Source organism: Heteronotia binoei, chromosome 13 (genome assembly GCF_032191835.1).
Source record: "Heteronotia binoei isolate CCM8104 ecotype False Entrance Well chromosome 13, APGP_CSIRO_Hbin_v1, whole genome shotgun sequence".
NCBI classification, from domain to species: Eukaryota; Metazoa; Chordata; class Lepidosauria; order Squamata; family Gekkonidae; genus Heteronotia; species Heteronotia binoei.
The window spans coordinates 12973967-12995092 of record NC_083235.1 but is presented as its reverse complement, the minus strand read 5'-3'; the positions used below and the strand labels follow the sequence as shown (position 1 = coordinate 12995092).

Here is a 21126-nt window from a genome sequence, read left to right as displayed (position 1 = left end):
TCCCTGGATCGCACAGGAGAGACACAAAGAAAGCACCTGTAAGACCAATAAGTGCTAATGTTTTATTTTAAGCTTTTTGAAAACTTTTGTATTTGTCTGTGTCCTTTATAAAGTTTATCTCTACTACCCAGCTTTACATTTTATGACACACATGGCTCAGCCCAACAAGGTCTCATTTATGTCAGATCTGTCCTTCATAACAAATGAGTTCAGCGCCCCTGGTATAGTGGGATTTTCCAAAAGTACTTGAAAATATCCTTCCTCCAAGACTCTTATGAAAACATATATGGCAAGTATTCGTGTATCTTTAAAAGCAAGCAATTGAATCCTCGTGAGAATAATATTTTCTTCCAAAACTAATTTAGCAAAATTAACTAGTCTAGTAGCAATTATGATCTATCATTATCTACATTTTGTCTCTCAGCCTACCAAAAGTTTTGAATATATAAAGATCCCTATATTCACGTAAAGGCTAAAACTGTTTCTACCTCAACGCCATCATAAACCTGTTCTTCTCTAATATGTATGTTTTATTTACCATGTATGGAACAAGCCCTATGGCGCAGAGTGATAAAGCTGCAGTACTGCAGTCCTAAGCTGTGCTCCTGATCTGAGTTTGATCCCCGGTGGAAGCTGGGTTCAGGTAGCCGGCTCAAGATTGACTCAGCCTGCCATCCTTCCAACGTCGGTAAAATGAGTACCCAGCTTGCTGGGGGGAAAGCGTAGAGGACTGGGGAAGACAATGGCAAACCACCCCATAAAAAGTCTGCCATGAAAACGTTGTGATACGACATTACCCCAGAGTCAGAAACGACTGGTGCTTGCACAGGGTACCTTTTTTTTTTTTTTTTAAATGGAACAAGAAATGCCAGATGTTCAATCTAGATTCAAAAAAGGAAGAGGCACTAGAGATCATATAGCAAATTTACATTGGTTACTGGAGTGTATGAGAGAATTTCAGAAGAAAATCAGCTTGTGTTTCATACATTAAAGCAAAGCTTTTGACCTTGTGGATCATGAAAAGTTATGGTTGATTTTAAAAGAAATGGGTGTGCTAGAGCACTGGATTGTTTTGATGCACAACCTGTACTCTGGACAAGATGCTACTGTCAGAACAGAATATGGAGAAACAGAATTGTTTCCAGTTGGCAAAGGTGTCAGACAACACGGATGTATTTTATCTCCCCTATCTCTTCAGTCTATATGCAGTACATATCATAAAGAAAACTGGATTAGATTTAGATGAAGGTGGAGGGAACATTGGTGGAAGGAACATTAACACTTTGAGATGCGCAGACGACACCATTAACACTTTGAGATGTGCAGATGACACCATAAACACTTTGAGATACACAGATGACATATTAAAGGCAAAAAATAGTGAAAACTTGAAATGACTGCTGAAGGATAAAGCAGAAACTGCAAAAGTAAGATTACAGCTGAACATCAAGATGATAAAAATAATGACTACTGAGAAATTACATAACTTTAATGTTGATGATGAAGTAACTGAAATTATTCAAGATTTTTTATTCCTTGGCTCAATCATTAACCAAAAGCAAATCACCAACCAAGAAATCAGACTTGGAAGGACAGCCATGAAGGAGCTATAAAAGATCCTTAAGTGCAAGGAAGCATCACTGGCAACCAAGATAATTCATACCACAGTATTCCTCATTACTATGCATGGGTGTAGATACAGGCGAGCAACCGTGTTGGTCTGAAGCAATAGAACAAACTAGGAGTAAAGTTGCACCTTTAAGATCAACAAAGTTTTATTCAGAATGTGAGCTTTTGTACGCATGCATACTTCTTCAGACAATGGAATGAGGTACAGTAAGCAGAGCTACATATAGCTGGTGGACAGTGGTTAACCACTAACTTTGTACTACTTTGCATTCTTAACCACTGCCCACCAGCTATATGTCAGCTGCCCTGAGCCCGTCAGGGGAGGGCAGGATATAAATATAATTTTAAAAAATTAAAAATATATGTAGCTCTGCTCACTGTACCTCATTCCATTCTCTGACGTACGCATGCATATGACAGCTTACATTCTGAATAAAACTTTGTTGGTCCTAAAGGTGCTACTAGACTCCTACTTTGTTTTCTGTACGGGGGAGTGAAAGCTGGACAATGAAGACAGCTCACAGGAAGAAAGTTGATTCTTTTGAAATGTGGCATTTGGAGGTTCTAGCAGGGGAGCACAGCTATATACCCTTGACCAAAGAATGGTACATTCCTTCTATCTGAGATGGTTGGACTCTTCCAGCAAGTGCGCAGTTTCGGGAAGGACACACATGGAACGGTGAGGGAGGTAGGGGACACCCAGCTAGCCAGCCAGATCAGCTGAATCAACCCTGGCGATCAATGGGGTGACAGATGTCACAGCCAGATCACCCCCACATCCGAAATGTGGCATTGGAGGAGAGCTTTATGAACCACCAAAAAGACAAAGAAGTGAGTTCTAGATAAAATCAAACCTGAACTATCCCAAAAAGCTGAAATGACCAAACTGAGGCTATCGTACTTTGGTCACTTTATGAGAAGCCACTGGAAACATTAGGAAGACTTGAAGGCAGCAAGAATAGAGGAAGACTCAACATGAAACGGACTGACTCAGACAACGAAGCCATAGCCCTCAGTTTGCAAGATTTGAACAAGGCAGTTGACAACAGGACATTCTGGAGGTCATTAATTCATAAGGCCGCTGTAAGTCGGAAGGCGCTTGACAGCACTTACCACACAGGTTTTACTTGTACATCAACTACTCAGTATATCAGCACTTTATATGTAATTTGGCACACAGATTTCTTTGTGATAGAACTACCAGCACTATCTCCAAGTTTCCTCTCTGAAGGTTTTTGCTTTTGTTTTGTTTGTCGTCTTTGCCTTGCACAGACTTTACCCTCCAAGTTCCGCACTAGAAAAAAAAACTGATCCAAAAATATGGATGTAGCAAGAAACTGAAAATAGAGGGCCTGGTATTTACTAAGGCAGGGGTGTCAAGCATGCAACCTGGGGGCTGAAATCAGAACTCCCAGAGAGCTCCTAATCTGCTTCCTTCTCCCTCTCTCTTGCTCCCTTCTGCATAACAGCTTGCTTTGCAAGGCTTGCTGAAACACACAGAGCACAGCCTGTTTTCTCCATTGGTTGAGGCTCCTCCCTTGGAGAGGAAGGGGGGAGGGAGAGCTTGCTTCATCAGGCTCTCTCAATCACACAGCAGAGCTACTGAGCCAAGTCTCTCTTCCTTCTATTGGCTGAGGCTCCTTCCCCTCTTGATCCCCTGGGGAAGGAAGGAAAGAGCCAGAGCTTCCTTTGCCCAATTCCCTGGATACCATGGGAGAGATACAAAGAAAGCACCTTTAAGGCCAATGAATGCTAATGTTTTACATATGTTTCATTTTAAGTTTTTTAAAAAATCTTTGGCTGTGTTTGTCAGTGTCCTTTATAAAGTTTATATCTCTGCTACCTGGCATTACATTTTATGACACACATGGCCTGGCCTGACAAGGTCTCATTTATGTCAGATCCCGCTCTCATAACAAATGAGTTTGACACCCCTGAACTAAGATATCTTTCAATAAATGATCATCACCTAACAACTTCTGATCAAACATCAGGAAGTTGCACAAATAGCACGAAAAAAAGGACAAACTGAAACTATACACATTATAGCAAATCTGTATTGTGATCGGATTTTGCAATGCTGATAAAGCAGTGATTGGCTAGGCTGCCCTCACATCACAGACAGCTGGAGCAGGCAAAGGGGCTGCCATTGGCTGAGCTGCTCAGATCCTAGGAAGGAGGAGGACAGGAAGGGGAGGCCAAAGGAAGAAGGAGCAGAAAAAACAGATAAATAGGATAGCACAGCTTGTGAAAATGCAGTAGAAAAGCATTTATGAATGGAAAGGCTGAAGTCTAGAGGAATGAGAGAGACTCTGGAGGTCTAACTAGACAATATGCTGAGATTTCCATAGCAGGATCTCATAACAATAGATCGAGGTAGGCAGCCATGTTGGTCTGAAGCAGGAGAACAAATTTTGAGGCACCTGCCTATATATATGAAACATCAATTTCCATTTCTATATATCTGAGGAAGTGTGCCTGCGCACGAAAGCTCATACCTTGAATAAATTTTTGTTGGTCTTGAAGGTATCACTGGACATAAAATAGGATCGCATAACATTTTCCTAAAGTCACTTACTGGGGATGTGGCAGCCTGTTTTGGATCAGAAGTATCCGGGGGGGGGGGGGTGAATCCTTGCATCTGTGTGATTTCCCTGCACTAAAGCAGCTCTGCAGGGTTGCTATTTGCCCCATTTGGAAAACTTATATGTCCTTCTGTCAGAGGGGAAGGAAAATAGGAGAGAAACTGGGCAGAAAGATTATCTGTACAGGACAAGGAGCTGTCGCTGAGGAAGGCTAAAATGAAAATAGTAACTTGAAAACCTCCCTGGTTTTCAGGTGCAGAGCTTTCTTGATACATATAAATGATTTGCTCCAGTGAACATTAGCTTGCTAGCTTAAGTTATGTTAGCAGTATAGTCTTTATCAAGAAAAGCATCCACATTATTTATATTATTGGTTTTCAACTGGTGGAGCAGTGGCGGCCAAACTGTGGCTCGGGCTTTCACATATTGTGTGGTTCTCGAAGCCCCCACTTTGAAAAGGCATTTATCTCTTTAAATCACTTCTCCAAGCCAGCCAGCAGCTTGGAGAATGCATTTAAAGTCAAAGTTGCTTTCTTTCCACCTCTCCATCTATTTTCTGATGTTTATTCTATGTGGTTCTTATGTTAAGCAAGTTTGGCCACCCGTGTCACATCAAAAGAACTATCACTTTTCATGTTTTCTTTAAACTTTGTTATTGTCGCTAAAAAGAAGAAAGTAAGAGAGGAGGAATATGAGATTTTTAAAAAACAGACAAGGAAAACGTAATAACAATAGTGGATCTTGTATGTTGAAGATTAGAGCTAGCAATGCATGCAATGGTTTGAAAATGCTGAAAACAACATGGTCTTTTGGCAAAAAAAAGTTATCTCTGCCCAGCTCAGCTCTTCCCCAAATCATGAAGCCTTGTCATTAAGTGATCTGGCTGCAACTCGGAACACAAAAAGCAGAAATCACATTTCTCTTTTCTTCTGAACTACAGCTAGATCACTCATCTCACCAATGTAGCATCTCACGCAATTGTTTATTATTTTGTTTTCCACCAGGTAAGGGCACACGAAGTTAACTAACAAAACAAAAAGCACCTCCTTCCTGTTTGTTTTCAAGTAAAGCAACAGAAAGTCACTTCTCACCAAATTGAGCCAAAGGGGTAGACTTAGGTAGAAATGTGATCTCGTTTCACAGCAGATGCTGTCTCGTGCCCAGAACTTAATCCGTGGGGAATCCTTAAAAGGAACACTCCAGATAAGAAGAAAATTAATGCAGGGAAAACTGTAAAGTAAACTTAATACAGTGCCAATCATGGAGTAAACTGTGTGATCCAAATGGGAGATACACTCTTGGAAATATGCTGGAGTAAATGTTCTTAGAATGGGTATAAGTCTGTTTTGGATTGCACAGATATATTTTATTTTTTCCACAACTTGAATTTTATTAAGTGGTATTATTATATCGTTTTGCCCATATTAATTTATCTCTGTTTAAATTTCTAATCTGTTTACGTCTACAGTGCAATTCTCTTGTAGGATTGCGTATTCTAACTAAGCAATTATATTATTTAGAACCAGGGCTTTTTTAATAGGAAAAAGCCCAGCAGGAACTCATTTGCATATTAGGCCACACCCTCTGATGTCACCATTATTTCACATAGGGCTTTTTATAGAAAAAGCCCAGCAGGAATTTATTTACATAGTAGCCCACACCCCCTGACACCAAGCCAGCCGGAACTGCGTTCCTGTGCGTTTCTGCTTTTTAAAAAGCCCTGTTTAGAACTATCTGGGAACACAGTTATTTATAATTTTTCCATCAGGACACTGAATGCTAAATTAACTAACAAAACAAATGCTTCTGAGGGGAAAAAATATGGGGGAACAGGCCCATGGGTATCAATTTTAGTACATAAGATGTTTAGGAATCCTTTAGAAGCCTTCTCACTTAAACTGATAAACTGAAATCTGAACAGTTTTTTAAAAGTATTGAAACATGAGCTTTAGACTATCGGCAGCCAACCTGTGATGCAAGGATTATGGCACAATCACAGGAGACTTTCCAGGATGCCAGGAAAGTTGGTGAAGGATGCCAAGGTGCCCATGGGCAACACGTTGGAAACCCCGGCCTAGAGTCAAAATCACTCCAAGCCTTTTGAAGTAAGAGAACATGTCTCTGTGCTGTGGATTGTTGCATATATATATATTGTAATATATATTATAACCAATGTTCCCTCTAAGCCATGGAGTCTTATGAGCAAAAATTCTGCTTTGTGAGCTACTGGCATTAAAGTTGTGAGCTACTGCATAAATTAGTTTGTTCTGGGGCTAATTTTCCTGTGCTAAAACAAATATGTGTGAGCCAGAGGCCAAAGATTCGTGAGCTAGCTCACACTAACTCTACTTTGAGGGAACACTGATTATAACTACCTTATATTTCAACTTGACTCCTGCCCCTCTTTGTCAGAATGTCTGGCTACTATAGCTAGACAACACATCAAGAAATCTTTTCTAGCCATAAGAAACTCAGAGAATCTATGACATTCTTTCAAAACCGTATCTGGCCACGCACCTTTTACGGAACTGAAACGGCTAAAACAAATCCTCAATTGAAGCATGTGAAGAAAATTAACCTTACTGACTTGCCCACTCTATAACAAGTTATGTTATTAATAGATACTCCAGCACCACCAAAAAGAGAGAGAGGGAAAAATGCGAATTCACAGGTGCGGCTCTCTTGCCAAGGTCATTTGCAAAAATGGCCCTAAAAGCACATGCTAACAGGTGCAGCCATATGACATGCAATCAACAGTTCACCCTTGAGACCAGAAGCCAGCTGAGCCAGGGACATTCCCATGATGGCTCTTCGCAGCAAAGAAGCCCCAATTTGTACAAACATCCCTTTGTTAAGAACAGTTAGCCATTTTTAAAAGAACTCAATCACTTCATCACAACGTGGGCCGATTATTTTTTTTCTTTACTTATTTAGTGGTGGTTGACCTTTAGTCAGCCCCATCTTATAGGCCACGATGCACTGAACATTGATTTTAAAAGACTAAGGGAAAGTGCTTATTCTTTAGCAGGCTTTGAGAAATAACATGCAATTCAGTGAATACCCTCTGAGAAGATAAACGAAGTAAGTACACAAAATGGGAGATAACAGTGATGCCGCTGAGAACCCAGAGGTTGTAATGGATGGCAACTTACATGCATGACGGCTGTTGCAGAAACAAGAACACCTACACTGCAATTTGGGTTGATCTGCTGTGAGCAGGCTATGAGAGAGAACAGTAATGACCTTACTCAACACTTTTGTCTCAACTAGAATAACGTTAGCAAGCACTGGCCACCAAATTTTATGACTAATATCACTATATTAGAGAGAAAATCAGAAATAAAAGATGGATGGGGGAAGTCTTAAAACAGGGGTGTCAAACGTGCAGCCCATGGGTCAGATCAGGCCCCCGGAGGACTCTTATCAGGCTCCTATCCTTCTCCCTCTCTTGTGTCCTTCTGCATCTCAGCTTGCTTTGCAAGACTTGCTCAATTGCACAGGAATCATAGAATCACAGAGTTGGAAACAACTAGGGTTATCTAGTCCAACCCCCTACACAATGCAGGAAATTCACAAACACCTCCCTCTAAATTCACAGCATTTTCATTGCTGTCAGATGGCCATCTAGCCTCTGCTTAAAAACCTCCAAAGAAGGAAAGCCCACCACCTCCCGAGGAAGCCTGTTCCACTGAGGAATCGCTTTAACGATCAGGAAGTTCTTCCTAATGTTGAGCAGGAAACTCTTTTAATTTCAACTCACTGGTTCTGGTTCTACCTTCTGGGACCACAGAAAACAATTCCACACCTTCCTCATATAGACAGCCCTTCAAGTATTTGAAGATAGTGATCCTATCACCTCTAAGCCGCCTCCTCTCCAGGCTAAACATCCCGAGCTCCTTCAACCTTTCCTCACAGGACTTGGTCTCCAGGCTCCTCACCACCTTTGTCGCCCTCCTCTGGACTCGTTCCAGCTTGTCTATATCCTTCTTAAAATGTGGTGCCTAAAACTGAACGCAATACTCCAGGTGAGGTCTTACCAGAGAAGAGTAAAGCAATACCATCACATCGCATGATCTGGACACTATACTTCTGTTCATACAGGCCAAAATTGCATTTGCCTTTTTAGCCACCGCATCACACTGTTGACTCACGTTCAGCGTATGGTCCACTAGGACCCCTAGATCCTTTTCGCACATAGTACTGCTACGACAAGTCTCCCCCATCCTATAACCATGCCTTGGATTTTTCCTACCTATATGCAGAACTTTACATTTATCCCTGTTAAAATTCATTTTATTGATTTTACTCCAGTTTTCCAGCCTGTCAAGGCCATCCTGTATCCTGTTTCTGTCTTCTTCTGTGTTTGCAACCCCTCCCAATTTAGTATCATCTGCAAATTTAATAAGCACTCCCTCCATTCATCCAAATCATTGATAAAGATGGTGAACAAAACAGGTCCCAGGACAGATCCTTGAGGCACTTCACTTGTCACTCCTCTCCAAGCAGATGAGGAACCATTCACAAGCACTCTTTGGGTGCAATATGTCAACCAGTTACAGACCCACCTAACGGTAACAGGATCCAAACCACATTTTACCAACTTGTCAACAAGGATAATATGGAACCTTATCAAAAGCCTTACTGAAATCAAGATAAATGATGTCTACAGCATTCCCCTGGTCCAGGAAGGTAGTCACTTTCTCAAAAAAAGAGATCAGGTTAGTCTGACATGACTTCTTGTTCTTGAGAAAACCATGCTGGCTCTTAGTAATCACATCCATTCTTTCTAAATGTTCCAGGACCGACTGTTTGATTATTTGTTCTAAAACTTTTCCAGGTATAGATGTCAAGCTGACGGGTCGGAAGTTACCCGGATCTTCTTTTTTCCCCTTCTTGAACATAAGAGAAGCCATGTTGGATCAGGCCAATGGCCCATCCAGTCCAACACTCTGTGTCACATCTTTATATATACACACACACACACACACACATATATGCACACTGTGGCTAATAGCCACTGATGGACCTCTGCTCCATATTTTTATCTAACCCCCTCTTGAAGCTGGCTATGCTTGTAGCTGCCACCACCTATGGGGACAACATTCATCCGCCTCCAGTCTTCCGGCACCTCTCCTGTTCTCCAAGAATTCTCAAAAATAATAGCCAGAGGCTCAGAAATTACATCCGCAAGCTCTTTTGGAACCCTTGGATGCAATTCATCTGGCCCTGAGGACTTTGTTCCATTTAAAGAAACTAGGTGTTTATGTACTACCCCTATGCTGATCCGAGGTTGGAACTTCATACCCTCCTTATATGTTATTTTTTTTTTTGCCATGTTGAGCACCGTTTCCCTCAGAAGAGAAAAGCTACAGAGCTACAGAAGAGCTACAGAGCAAAGCTTCTATTTTCTGCACTGAGTGACCAGCAATGAAGCAACTTATTGTACAAAAGTGCAACACTTTGCTTGCTTATTCTACTGCCTTGCAGTACACTGCATGACAAACTATAGAGTTAATCAATATTAGAGTTTAAGTAGACAGGCATTAGTGAATTTGAATGTCTTGTGGAAGGACAATGGATTTAATTTTCAGATCCAGATCCTATATACATTATCCCATTTTAGTGTCCTCCCAAGAATACTGTCAGTATGCCCCCTTTCTTGAAACTCTTGCCCCCTTTCCTAAACATTCTGGCTTACATTGCAGATTAAGGTATAATTATAGGTCAGCCTCAGAATTATTAAGTTTTGAAGAACAATGCACCATTCACAGAAGCATAAAAAAGAAATAAGACCGAGTGTGACACTGCCCCATTCGCACCCCAGATTGGCCACTAATGAGGAGCCAAACCGAACTACAGCAGTCTATTGTTGGCCTCTAAACATTCCATCTATACGTACTGTTTGGAAACAAAGTCCAGCATCGAGTGTCCAAGACTATACAACTGTACTAGCACAGATTTTAATTAACAATTGGCACATCTACCAAGTTAAAAAGAGCTGGCTCACAGGCTCTGGATGCTTTCCACAACTGAATAATCACAAACTATGAACACAGAAGCATGACAGGGTTTTGGCCAACAGTTACTGTACATCTAATTGCTGGCTAAGTCAAAAAGGTAATCTGAGCACAAACCACCCTGCTACATCTTAAGTAAGTATTTCAACATGAATAAGAGCTGATGGTATGTACTAATAAACTAAGGAAGTTATCTTGAAGCTAGGTTCCTAGTCCAAAAGCCCCCTCGACTATGAATTCATCAATAGACAGCCACACATATTCAACCACAGCCCATGATCTGCTATCTGGGGGATATTCATATCTAATTGCTGGGGAAAGAATTACTGTGGTAATGTATCTGAAGCAGTCTGAACTTTCATAAAGCATTTTTTAAAAAATACTAAGGAATTACAACAATAGAAGAAACTGACTGGGATTTTTTAAAATTCCATCTCTGACGTAGGTCCACTGTGAAGTCTAATATATCGGTTTTTAAATAAATAAATAAAAATACACAACGTGTCATTTTTCCCATCCAATTTTTTTTAAAAGCTAGTCTTTCCTTGTGTCCATTAATTAAATAGTGGACAACAGAACAAGTCAAGGATTCAGCAGGAAGTTTTGATTTTATACTATCAGCCACAAAATCAGCTCAACACCTCTTCAGAAATACTATGGGAGTGTCTTATTCTCATGGATGTGCCCCAATCTAGGAGGATGAAACAGTTGTGACTTTGTAGGTTACCACTTAGTAAAGAGTACACAGCCAAGTATACTAAATAGCTACAACCAAGAATGGATACAACTTTGCCTATAAGTTACAAGAAGTTATACACTGCATTTGGAGAGCTGGTATGGTGTTGTAGTGGTTAAGAGTGTCAGACTAGAATCTAGAAGACCCAGGTTCGAATGCCCACTTGTGCCATGGAAGCTCGCTGGATGACCTTAGGCTGGTCACAGCCTCTCAGCCTAACCTACCTCACAGGATTGTTGTGAGGATAAAATAAGGGAGAGGAAAACAACATAAGCCACTCTGAGATCACCTGTGAGGTGAAGGGCAGGGTATTATTACCATAATTCAGCTGAAGATATTTCAGCCCATGGCAGAGCCAACGTAAGGCTACAGAAGTCCCTGATTTAAGAGTATTTTGGGGTCCACCTTACCACCACTCTGATTCCCAGTCCTCCACACCTAATCCTCATATTCACAGAAGTCTTACTTATAATTCAACTGCTTCAACCCAGAAGTTCACAACCTCTTTAATGTCCTAACTCATGAATTCCACACCTACCAAAAATGCAACTGACACACAAAACAGCAACAGTTAGTATTGTTCACATTTATTAGGGCCCAAGTATATCATGAATAAGGTCATGTAGCCCCACAAAGAAGCTCTAGAGCAGGGGTTTCAAACTCATTATGTTATGAGGTCTGAATGTGACATAAATGAGGCCTTATTGGGCTGGGCCGGGCCATGTCGGGCCAGGCCTTGCATGTACCTATTTAAGATTAGGTAGTGCAATTGAGAGAGCCTGGTAAAGCAAGCTCTTCCTCCCACTCTTCTTCCCCAAGGAAGGAGCCTCAGCCAATGAAGAAAACAGAGGTTTTGCTCTGTAGCTCCTGTGCGATTGAGCAAGCCTTGCAAAGCAAGCTATAATGCAGAAGGGAGCAAGAGAGAGGGAGAAGAAAGCAGATGATAGCCAGTCACTCAGGAGCCTGATAGGAGCCTCCAGGCCGCATGTTTGACACCCCTGCTCTAGAGATTCAAAGTGTCCAACTTAAATTTAAATGGTTATCCCAATTATCTAATAATCAACACAAAGAGCAAAGTACAATATCTTCTGACCTGAACTCAAGGAGAAGACCAAAACTGCCTAGGCCTTCCAAGGGATACCCACCTCTCGAATCAAGAAAGGCATGGGGTCTATAAGGCTAGAATTTATTGATGGGTTCAAGAAACATAATGCTTCCCAAAGATGTAAAATCCAAGATATAGCCTAACAGCTGTCATAAAGCTGCACTGGTCAACCTACTTTAGCTGCCTCAGACTTCTATGTGAATTCCAGTAATTGCCTTGGCAAAAAGAAATCCACGAACAAATTTTAAAAGTGCATAAAATACCAAATTAAATATAATTAGTTAACTGCACAAAAACTGTGTTGTCTACAGCTCTTAAAGCAATTCCATAAAGGACATAAGAGCTTGTAAAAAAATCTGGCTTTAAACCAAAAGCAGCATTTGGGTTCAGGTACAACCTGAAACAGTCTGCTATGCTCCCACTGGATATACTCCTATCATAGCAAACTAACTTTGGAATTCTCCAAGGGTTTTATTTCAAGTGAGCCTTTCTACAGCAACCTAACTATAATTTGAATTACTTCTGCTTTCTATTCTAAGCAGTCCTATATCATGATATTGTCGTATTTGCAGAAACTAGTGGAGGGAAAACTTGAACCCAATAATGCAGTAAGAAGGCTTTGGCCCTGGTTATTACTTGAATGGGAAACCACCATAGCAGTCCAGGGTCACTAGGCAGAGGCAGGCAGTGGCAAAAACCACCTCTGTTTGTCTCTGGCCTAGGAATAATAATAATAATAATAATTTTTTATTTCTATCCCGCCCTCCCCGCCGGAGCGGGCTCAGGGCGGCTCACAACATAATGATACATTACATCGGTTTTACATAATAAAAACATAAAAACATAATTAAAACATGGAGTTGTCATTAGTCAGCTGTGACCTGACAAAATTTTCCACCACCACCACCAGTGCAAAAAACACTGAGCCCCAATGGAATGGTGGTGTCCTTCTCATGTCTAGTAACCTCAAAGCATTTTGGGAAATAAGAATCTTACTTTCTAACAAAAACACTATCAATAATGATGGAGACTTAGATTTTTCCTATTTTAAGTGAATAAAGAAGCAAGTTGTTTTTCTTTTAAGGGACACCACAACTCCCTCCCCAATTGTGAAAACATTTGCCAGAGGTCCTTCCACATAGTGGATGCCACAATACCTTCAAGGAATCTTGAATTTGGGTGGGTAGCCATGTTGGTCTGAAGCAACAGAACAAAGTTTGAGTCCAGCGACACCTTTAAGACCAACAACGTTTAATTCTGGCTATAAGCTTTCATGGGAATGTACATTTCTTCAGATACCCTGAATTAAACGTTGTTGGCCTTAAAGGTGCCACTGGACTCAAAACTCTGTTCAAGGAATCTTGTCTGACTTTGAAGCCACTGGATATCAAGCATCCAAATTCCCAAGGACTTCACTTCACCATGTACGACCAAGAAACCAACTTCTGGAGCTCAACTTTCAAGTCTTGACTTCAATAATGGCAACACTAACTAAACTGGCAAGTCTGGAGATTACAGTATGGTTTTAAACACTCTCTCATGCCTAGGACAAGCACTGTAGTACAACTAGAAACTCTGAATATGTGTAACTAATATTAGGATACTGAAATATGAAAAAATGAATACATACAGGAACCTCCAACTAGCATACTTTGCAACAGTAGCATGTGACTTTCACTTCAAATACAGCCTAAAGGCATCCAGATAGAAACAAGTTTCAAAACTGCATAACACAAATTACAGAGCAGATCTCCATTTACTAAGAATGATTCTAAACTGTTTTAATACAAAGTTATCTAAGAAAACCAGAGGGATTGCGTATTTCATTCTGAGATGTTTCCCTATTCAAAAGTGGTAATGAAAGAGCTTAAGAAATTTCACCAATTCAGCCAGACATATGTCAGTTCTTTTTAAAGAAATTCTCTCTACAGATACATCAGCCCCTCCTTGGGACAATGAGAGGGGGCACTAATGAGTTCAGTCTGCAAGATTCCTAGGGGTGGAGGAACTACACAGTTAAACACAAAAGGTCTTTTTAAAAAATCTTACAGAATGAGGTTAATACTATAAAACAGCAGAGTACGTGCACACAAACCAGAACAGAAGCCACATCCGAAAGGAAAGGAAGTCAAGAAAAACAAAACAGTGATTGTTGGGGCATTATGGAGTATTACAAGCAAACACACGAGTCCATCCAGAAAAGAAAACAAGGCTTGTTCTTCCTCTCTTCTAGTCCATTGGAATTCTAGACACACAGACTCTGCCTGTCCCCCTCTACACACGCTAAATAAAAGATCAAGATAAAATACCAGCTCTGGCATCTCTCTCTCTCTCTCCCTCCCTCCCTCATTATTTGGGAGCACAAGGCTCATCCGACAAAGAAATTCCATCCACCCTGCCGCACTCACACCTGTCTTTCCCACACCAAACACTGCTTGCACTTGAAATCCAAAGGAGAGGGGTTAAGCCCCCTCCCCTCTCAAAACACACTCATGCACACCCGAGATGATACCTCCAAGCTACAACCTATTTTCAGGCAACTAAGTCCTGTTGATTCCAAAGAAATTCGTTTCCAAGTCCTGGTCCTCTGAACCCCCACATCCATCCCAGGCTCAATCCATCTTCCACTCCAACAGTGCTCGGCACAACCAGCCAGCCAGACGGACTGGAGTCACATGCACAAAATGCCACCCAGACCCCCTCCTCTTCCTCTCTCTCTCTCTCTCTCCCTTGCTACCCACCCTTTCTCTGGAAAAAAAAATCCTCCCCCTTCTTACCCAAGATAAGAGGGTGTGGGTTAGTGCCAAGGAGGATGCAGCTCTCCATCTCTGGACTCTTCTCAATCAGCCCCCATGGAAGCGGCGAAAAGAGGGGGGAACACTCGCTGCATCAAGGGAGAAAAGACCCCCCCCACCTCCTTACAAGGAAGAACTTCCGGGTAATGGTGAACCTCGTCTGCTAAGCAGGTGAAGAGCAACCCTACCTTCTGTCTAGGCTGCACTATTCTGAGGAAACACCCCCCCCTCCCTCTACACACAGCAGGAAAAGGAGGAGGAGATGGGGATGGCAGAGGCAGCCCTTGTATAGTTCCACACGCCAACAAAATCTCAATGAAGCAAACTCCATGGGGTAAACCATCTCCTACAGGGAGAGGGGGGAGAGAGAAAGAGACAGAGAGAGACTGATGGGGCACAAAGGCATCTCACCCGGATGTCAAAGGAACAGATATTCTTTTGCACTCTCAACGGTGGAGATTTCCACTTCTCTGGAGTGAAAAGGAGGAGGTCAAAATTATCTTGATTGTGCAGACACCCGCCTTTCCTTTCAGGCTGCACAACGAATTAACAGGCTACCCCAAACCCTGAGAACCACCAGTGCACGCACATACACACAAAGGTTCTAAGTAGCTCTAGATGCAAACATGGAATTCAAAATCCACTCAGTCTAATCAGAAACAAAACATGTTTGCAACACACTTTTCCACTATACCTTCCTAGGATACAAATCAAAACCCTCTTTCTACAACTACTAAATTTCCAGTGTCCTTCTCACTACAACACCTGCCTCTACCAGCACCAAAAACATATAGTCCAAATATACATCCAGCAACCGCATGTGAATACTAGACCTTATTGTTGTCCATATTAATACAGTAGCAATTTGCTGGCCTTAAAATTATTCTTCAGGATCTTAAGATAGTTCAAGTAACTGAATGACATTTGGCAAAGTTTAAAGGAACAATAACACAATGTACATGTGCTTTCTTCTCAATTTTTGCCTTATAATTGAGTGCCAGTATCTTGTTATTAAAATTACAATTTAAAAACTTTTCAATACGTATGAGAATCTAATATAAACCTCTCCCATGTCTGCCAATATACATAAGAGTGATTCCAATCCATGTCTCTTTTTTTAGTTTCAGCAATCTGCATAATGACCAAGGCACAAGAACACACCAAGCACCCCAAACTTTCTGTATCATTCCTAATTCTTTCCAAACCATCTCTCCTAGTCAATTGGTCTTTATTAGAAGAGGAAGTTATACAATAATGAAAGAAGCTGGTACGGCTTAGTAGTTAGTGTCAAGAGATAGCTGGTTTGTTCTGTAGTGCTTTGGCAAGGGCAGGTCAGTTTCCTAAAATACTCCCAGAATCTGCTGCATCCCACAAGGGTTTCTCACCAGAAAAGCCAATCAATAAAGGGTTCCTAGAAGATCAAGTCTGAAAACCGCAGTTTGGAGCAAGTGAGACAGCAGATGCATCAGGCAAGATAGCAGATGTCCTGAACAAGTACCTGAGCTGGATAAGGGCCAATAATTGAAGCATATTACAGATAAGACTGATGTGCTGTTGGCTGCTAATAGTCAACTGAGGAGTGGTGACTGCGGAATGAAGTCTGCCCTGGATTGGGTTGTACACACACCCCAAACAGTGACATGTAGCATCTTTAACTAGCTTCCAAAAATTCACCAGCTATGACTGATCACATTAAAGTTAGATTATTGTTTGGCACTTTATGTGGTGCTGCTTTTGAAGAACAATTTCGAAAGTTCAAGCTGGAGTGGAAAGGGTGTCTGGAGGCAGAAGGTGCAGGGATCACATCTGGCCAGTTATGAAAGGCCAACACTTAACTATCAATTTGTTTCCAGTCACAATTCAAAGTTCTACAATCATCATTTCCAAAGCCCCATACAGCTTGGAACTAGAATCTTCAAAGGTTGCCCTGTTCCCACACAAGTCTACCTATCAGCTTAACCTGGTGTCAGGGCTTGCAGTATTTATTTACATCATTTATACCCCACCTTTCTCCCCAGTGGGAACCCAAGGTGGCTTGCTCTCCTTTCCTCCATTTTGTCCTCACTACTACAGCCCATTGAAGGAGGCTAGGTCGAAAAAGTTACATAGCAAGCTTCCATGGGAGAGTGGGGATTTGAACCTGGTTCTGCCAGATCCTATTCTGACACTCCAACCACTACATATCATGCTGGGTTTCTGTGAAAGCCTCAGAGACAGAGCTTTTTCTGTTGTGGCACCTAGATTATGGAACTTCTTCCCTGCAGAAATGTGCTTTTGCACCTAGCCTGTTGTGTTTTTGATGCCATGTGAAAATGTTTTATTTCCCCAAACTTTCTTATTTCTATTGGTTGGTTATTTTACCTTGAGGTGTATCTTATGGAGACCACATTGTTGCCCTTTGTTGTAAACACTAGGTTTATTTTTAGCAGAACGTTCCTGGTTTAAGCATCTTTAGAGACGTCTTACACATTTTTAATTTTTTTGTAAATATCCCAGATTGCTGTTATGCTGGTCTCCTGCTTCCCTTGTTAATCTTTATGCAATTCTGATTTAGTTTTATGGAACTTTGTTAATTGGCAGACTCCTCAAAAGCAATATCAGCTCAAAATCTCTGCAATAGATCAATGCTGTAAATACACAGCGCTAATAAGCAGAAATCATAGGTCTAGCATGAGTTACAACGTGCAACTAATATCCAAGATGCAGAAAACTGATTAACAGGGTTACCTTAAGAATACATTCCTGGGAGTAACTTCCCAATGAATAGACTTGAGAAGGATTCCAAGTAAACCTTTTTAGGATTGCTCTCTAAGCCCCCTGTCACCCATTCTGTTGAGACAGTTAAGTGTAGCCCGTGATAAAAAATTTTTAGAAGCAGAGCACACCTCTTAAAGTTGCCTGTCTTAACAAAGAACAATGTTCCTACCAGTGTTCCCTCTAAGCTGAGTTAGCGTGAGCTAGCTCACAGATTTTTAGTTTTCAGCCTACACATTTTTGTCTTAGCTCAGGAAAATTGACCCCAGAGCACAATAATTTATGCAGTAGCTCACAACTTTGATACCAGTAGCTCACAAAGTAGAATTTTTGCTCACAAGGCTCTGCAGCTTAGAGGGAACATTGGTTCCTACACATTCTACAAAGGAGACTTTTACAAAGTGCAATCTCCCATCACCACAGCTTTCCTGATGGGAAAAAATGGCACACGATGAAATAACCTCTTCTACAGAATGACTGTGAACATGAGGCTTTATCAGGATATTGCATTTATAAATCTTCACTACAGGTGACCCCAGAGCTATTTTTGAAGGAAAAGCCCAGCAGGAACTCATTTGCATATTAGGCCACACACCGTGATGTCACCATTGTTTTGCACAAAGCCCAGCAGGGACTCATTTACATATTAGGCCTCACCCCCTGATACCAAGCCAGCCGGAACTGCGTTCCTGTGCGTTCCTGCCTTTTTAAAAAGCCCTGTGTGACCCAATGTATGCTTCTTCAGTGGGTCAACCCCTTGAGATCTTAAGGCCAGAAATATTAAATAAAAAGAAACCAAATGGGCAGTTAGATTCAGGTGCAGAAGGAACAGAATAGAGTTTGAGTGCAGTGGCACCTTAAACAAAGTGGCACCTTAAACAAAGTTTAATTCTGGATATAAACTTTCATGTGCGTGCACTACAACTTCTTCAAACAGGCAGTGATATGGCTTTCTCTTGTCCATCTTTTTTTTTTTTAAATAAAAGATGGTCATCAAACCACAGCCAAGCAGATCTACAAAGAATCTATCGCTGACTACGGAGATCAAACATGTTCACAGGTTTCATTAAATTTTAACATCAAACATAAAAGAAAAAGAGGACCTTCAAAAAAAAAGTTAGTTGCCTTCTGGCAAGTTCAGAAGAGGGCACCCCAGGGGACAAGGAACATATGGCAAATAAAGATGTCTTTGTAATAGGAAGATGGGATAGGGTGTGATGCCCCAAAGCAATACATTAGGACAGGGAGTCCCTAGCAATGGGTCAGCTGGCATCCTCTCACTTAATCTCTGAAAGCTGCGCCATGTGTCTTTCTCCCCAAGTTTAGTTCACAACTCCCACCCTCATTCAACACAAGCGATGGCTCCTTCACCAGAACATCACCAGAAAATATGGAGCAGAGATCCTCAACCTGCATGAGAACAGTCCAGCTCCCTCCCTCAGGCCAGTTAGAGGGAGAGAGGGATGGTGGCTCAGTGGTAGAGCATGTTTGGTAAGCAGGAGGTCCCAGGTTCAATCCTTGGCATCTCCAACTAAAAAGGGTCCAGGCAAACAGGCATGAAAAACCTTAGCTTGAGACCCTGGAGAGCCGCTGCCACTCTGAGTAGACAAGACAGACTTGGATGGATCCAGGGTCTGATTCAGTAGAGGGCAGCTTCATATATTCATGGGGAGGGACGGTGGCTCAGTGGTAGAGCATCTGCTTGGTAAGCAGAGGGTCCCAGGTTCAATCCCCGGCATCTCCAACTAAAAAGGGTCCAGGCAAGTAGGCGTGAAAAACCTCAGCTTGAGACCCTGGAGAGTGGCTGCCAGTCAGAGTAGATAGTACTGACTTTGCCCCAGGTTCAATCCTCGGCATCTCCAACTAACAAGGGTCCAGGCAAATAGGTGTGAAAAACCTCAGCTTGAGACCCTGGAGGGCTTCTGTCAGTCCGAGTAGACAATAGTGACTTTGATGGACCGAGGGTCTGATTCAGTATAAGGCAGCTTCATATGTTCATAAATTCATAAGCAGTTCCCCTTTGTCAGCCGCCACCTTTCAGTGACCTTGTCTCTGGGGCAGCCCCCCTTCCCCCTTGATCTGATCCCACCTCAACAGCCCTCACAGCCCTTCCCAGCCAGGCAGACCCTATTCCAGCTCCTGCCCTTGGGGAGGCTTGAATTAGAGTGGGATTAGAGTGAGAGAGGATTCCTTTGATGGCTGGGGGAGGGGGGGGCTGGTTGCATAAGGAGAGCCTTGATAGGCACCCTAAGAGGCACGGAACTCAAGCCCAGACGCGTGGACAAGTAGCATCAAGCCTGTGGACCTCCTGGCCCAACAAGAACAGGATGCGAAACTGGGTCCTGCCTGAAGCAAAATGTTTTTAAAAGGCAACAACCATCTTGTTGTGTAGAACAGCCCAACGAATGGGAAATGAACAAAGATTGGTTAGGCCGTTGAAGCAATGGCCTCCAACCTCCAGAGACCATTCAGTCTTGGCTGGGTCTGCTGGACACTCCATGGGAAGTCAAAGGAAGCTTCCAAGAAGGTGTCCCCTTCAAGCAAGCAAGTAGGGTTACCAGGTCCCCCACAGCCACCAGGGGCAAGGAAGGGGATTGCTAGATCCAGGTTGGGAAACTCCTGAAAATTTGGGGATGAAGCCTGGGGAGGACAGGGACCTTGGTGGGGTACAATGCCATGCAGTCCATCTTCCAGAAAAGCATCCATCTTCTCCAGGGGAACTGATCTCTGTAGCCTGGATACGAATTGTAATTCTGGAGGATCACCAGGTCCCACCTAGAGGGTGGCATCCCTACTTGAAGCAAGCAAGAAGACCACCTCAAGATCAGAGACCCCGGGAGTATGGTTGCCAGCTCTGGGATGGGAAATACCTGGAGATTTGAGGTGGGGTGGGGGTTGCAGTCTGGGGAAGATGGGATCTGGAGAGGGGACGGAGGGACGTCAGCAGAGCATAATACCAGAGTCCATCCTCCAAAACAGCCATTTTCTCCAGAGAAACTGATCTCGGTTGTCTGGAGATCAACTGTAATGGCATGTGTTGGTCTGAAGCAGGAGTGGCCAACCTTGCTCAGTGTAAGAGTCACATAGAATGCACATCAGATGTTTGAAAGTTGCAAGACATGAGAATCAGATGTGGGAGGGAGGAGGGAGGGAGGGGAGAGGAGGGAGGGAGAGGTGGAAAGAAAGCAATTTTAAATGCATTTTCCAAGCTGCCAGCTGGCTTGGCTTAGAGAAGTGATTTAAAGAGAGAAAAGTCTTCTCCAAATGGTGGGGGCTTCAAGACCCGCACAGTAAGTGTGAAAGAGCCAGTTTGGCCACCCCTGCTCTGAAGCAACAGAACAAAGTAGGAGTCAGGTGTCACCTTTAAGACCAACAAAGTTTTATTCACAATGTAAGCTTTCATGTGCTAAAAGCACACTTCATCAGACAATAGTATGGGATGGATTTGTCTGATGTTGCTTTTAGCACATGAAAGCTTACACCCTAAATAAAATTTTGCTGGTCT

The 21126-nt window shown here is 42.3% G+C and overlaps 1 protein-coding gene across 1 annotated transcript in view; it reads right to left on the bottom strand.

Moving 5' to 3' along the window:
* WNK3 (WNK lysine deficient protein kinase 3) overlaps positions 1–15047 on the bottom strand; it is a 166505-nt gene extending 151458 nt beyond the window's left edge. Inside the window, exon 1 of the mRNA XM_060253263.1 lies at positions 14850–15047. The gene's annotated coding sequence lies outside the window, so the exon portion shown is untranslated. The remainder of the gene's footprint in view (positions 1–14849) is intronic.
* Positions 15048–21126: the final 6079 nt, after the last annotated feature.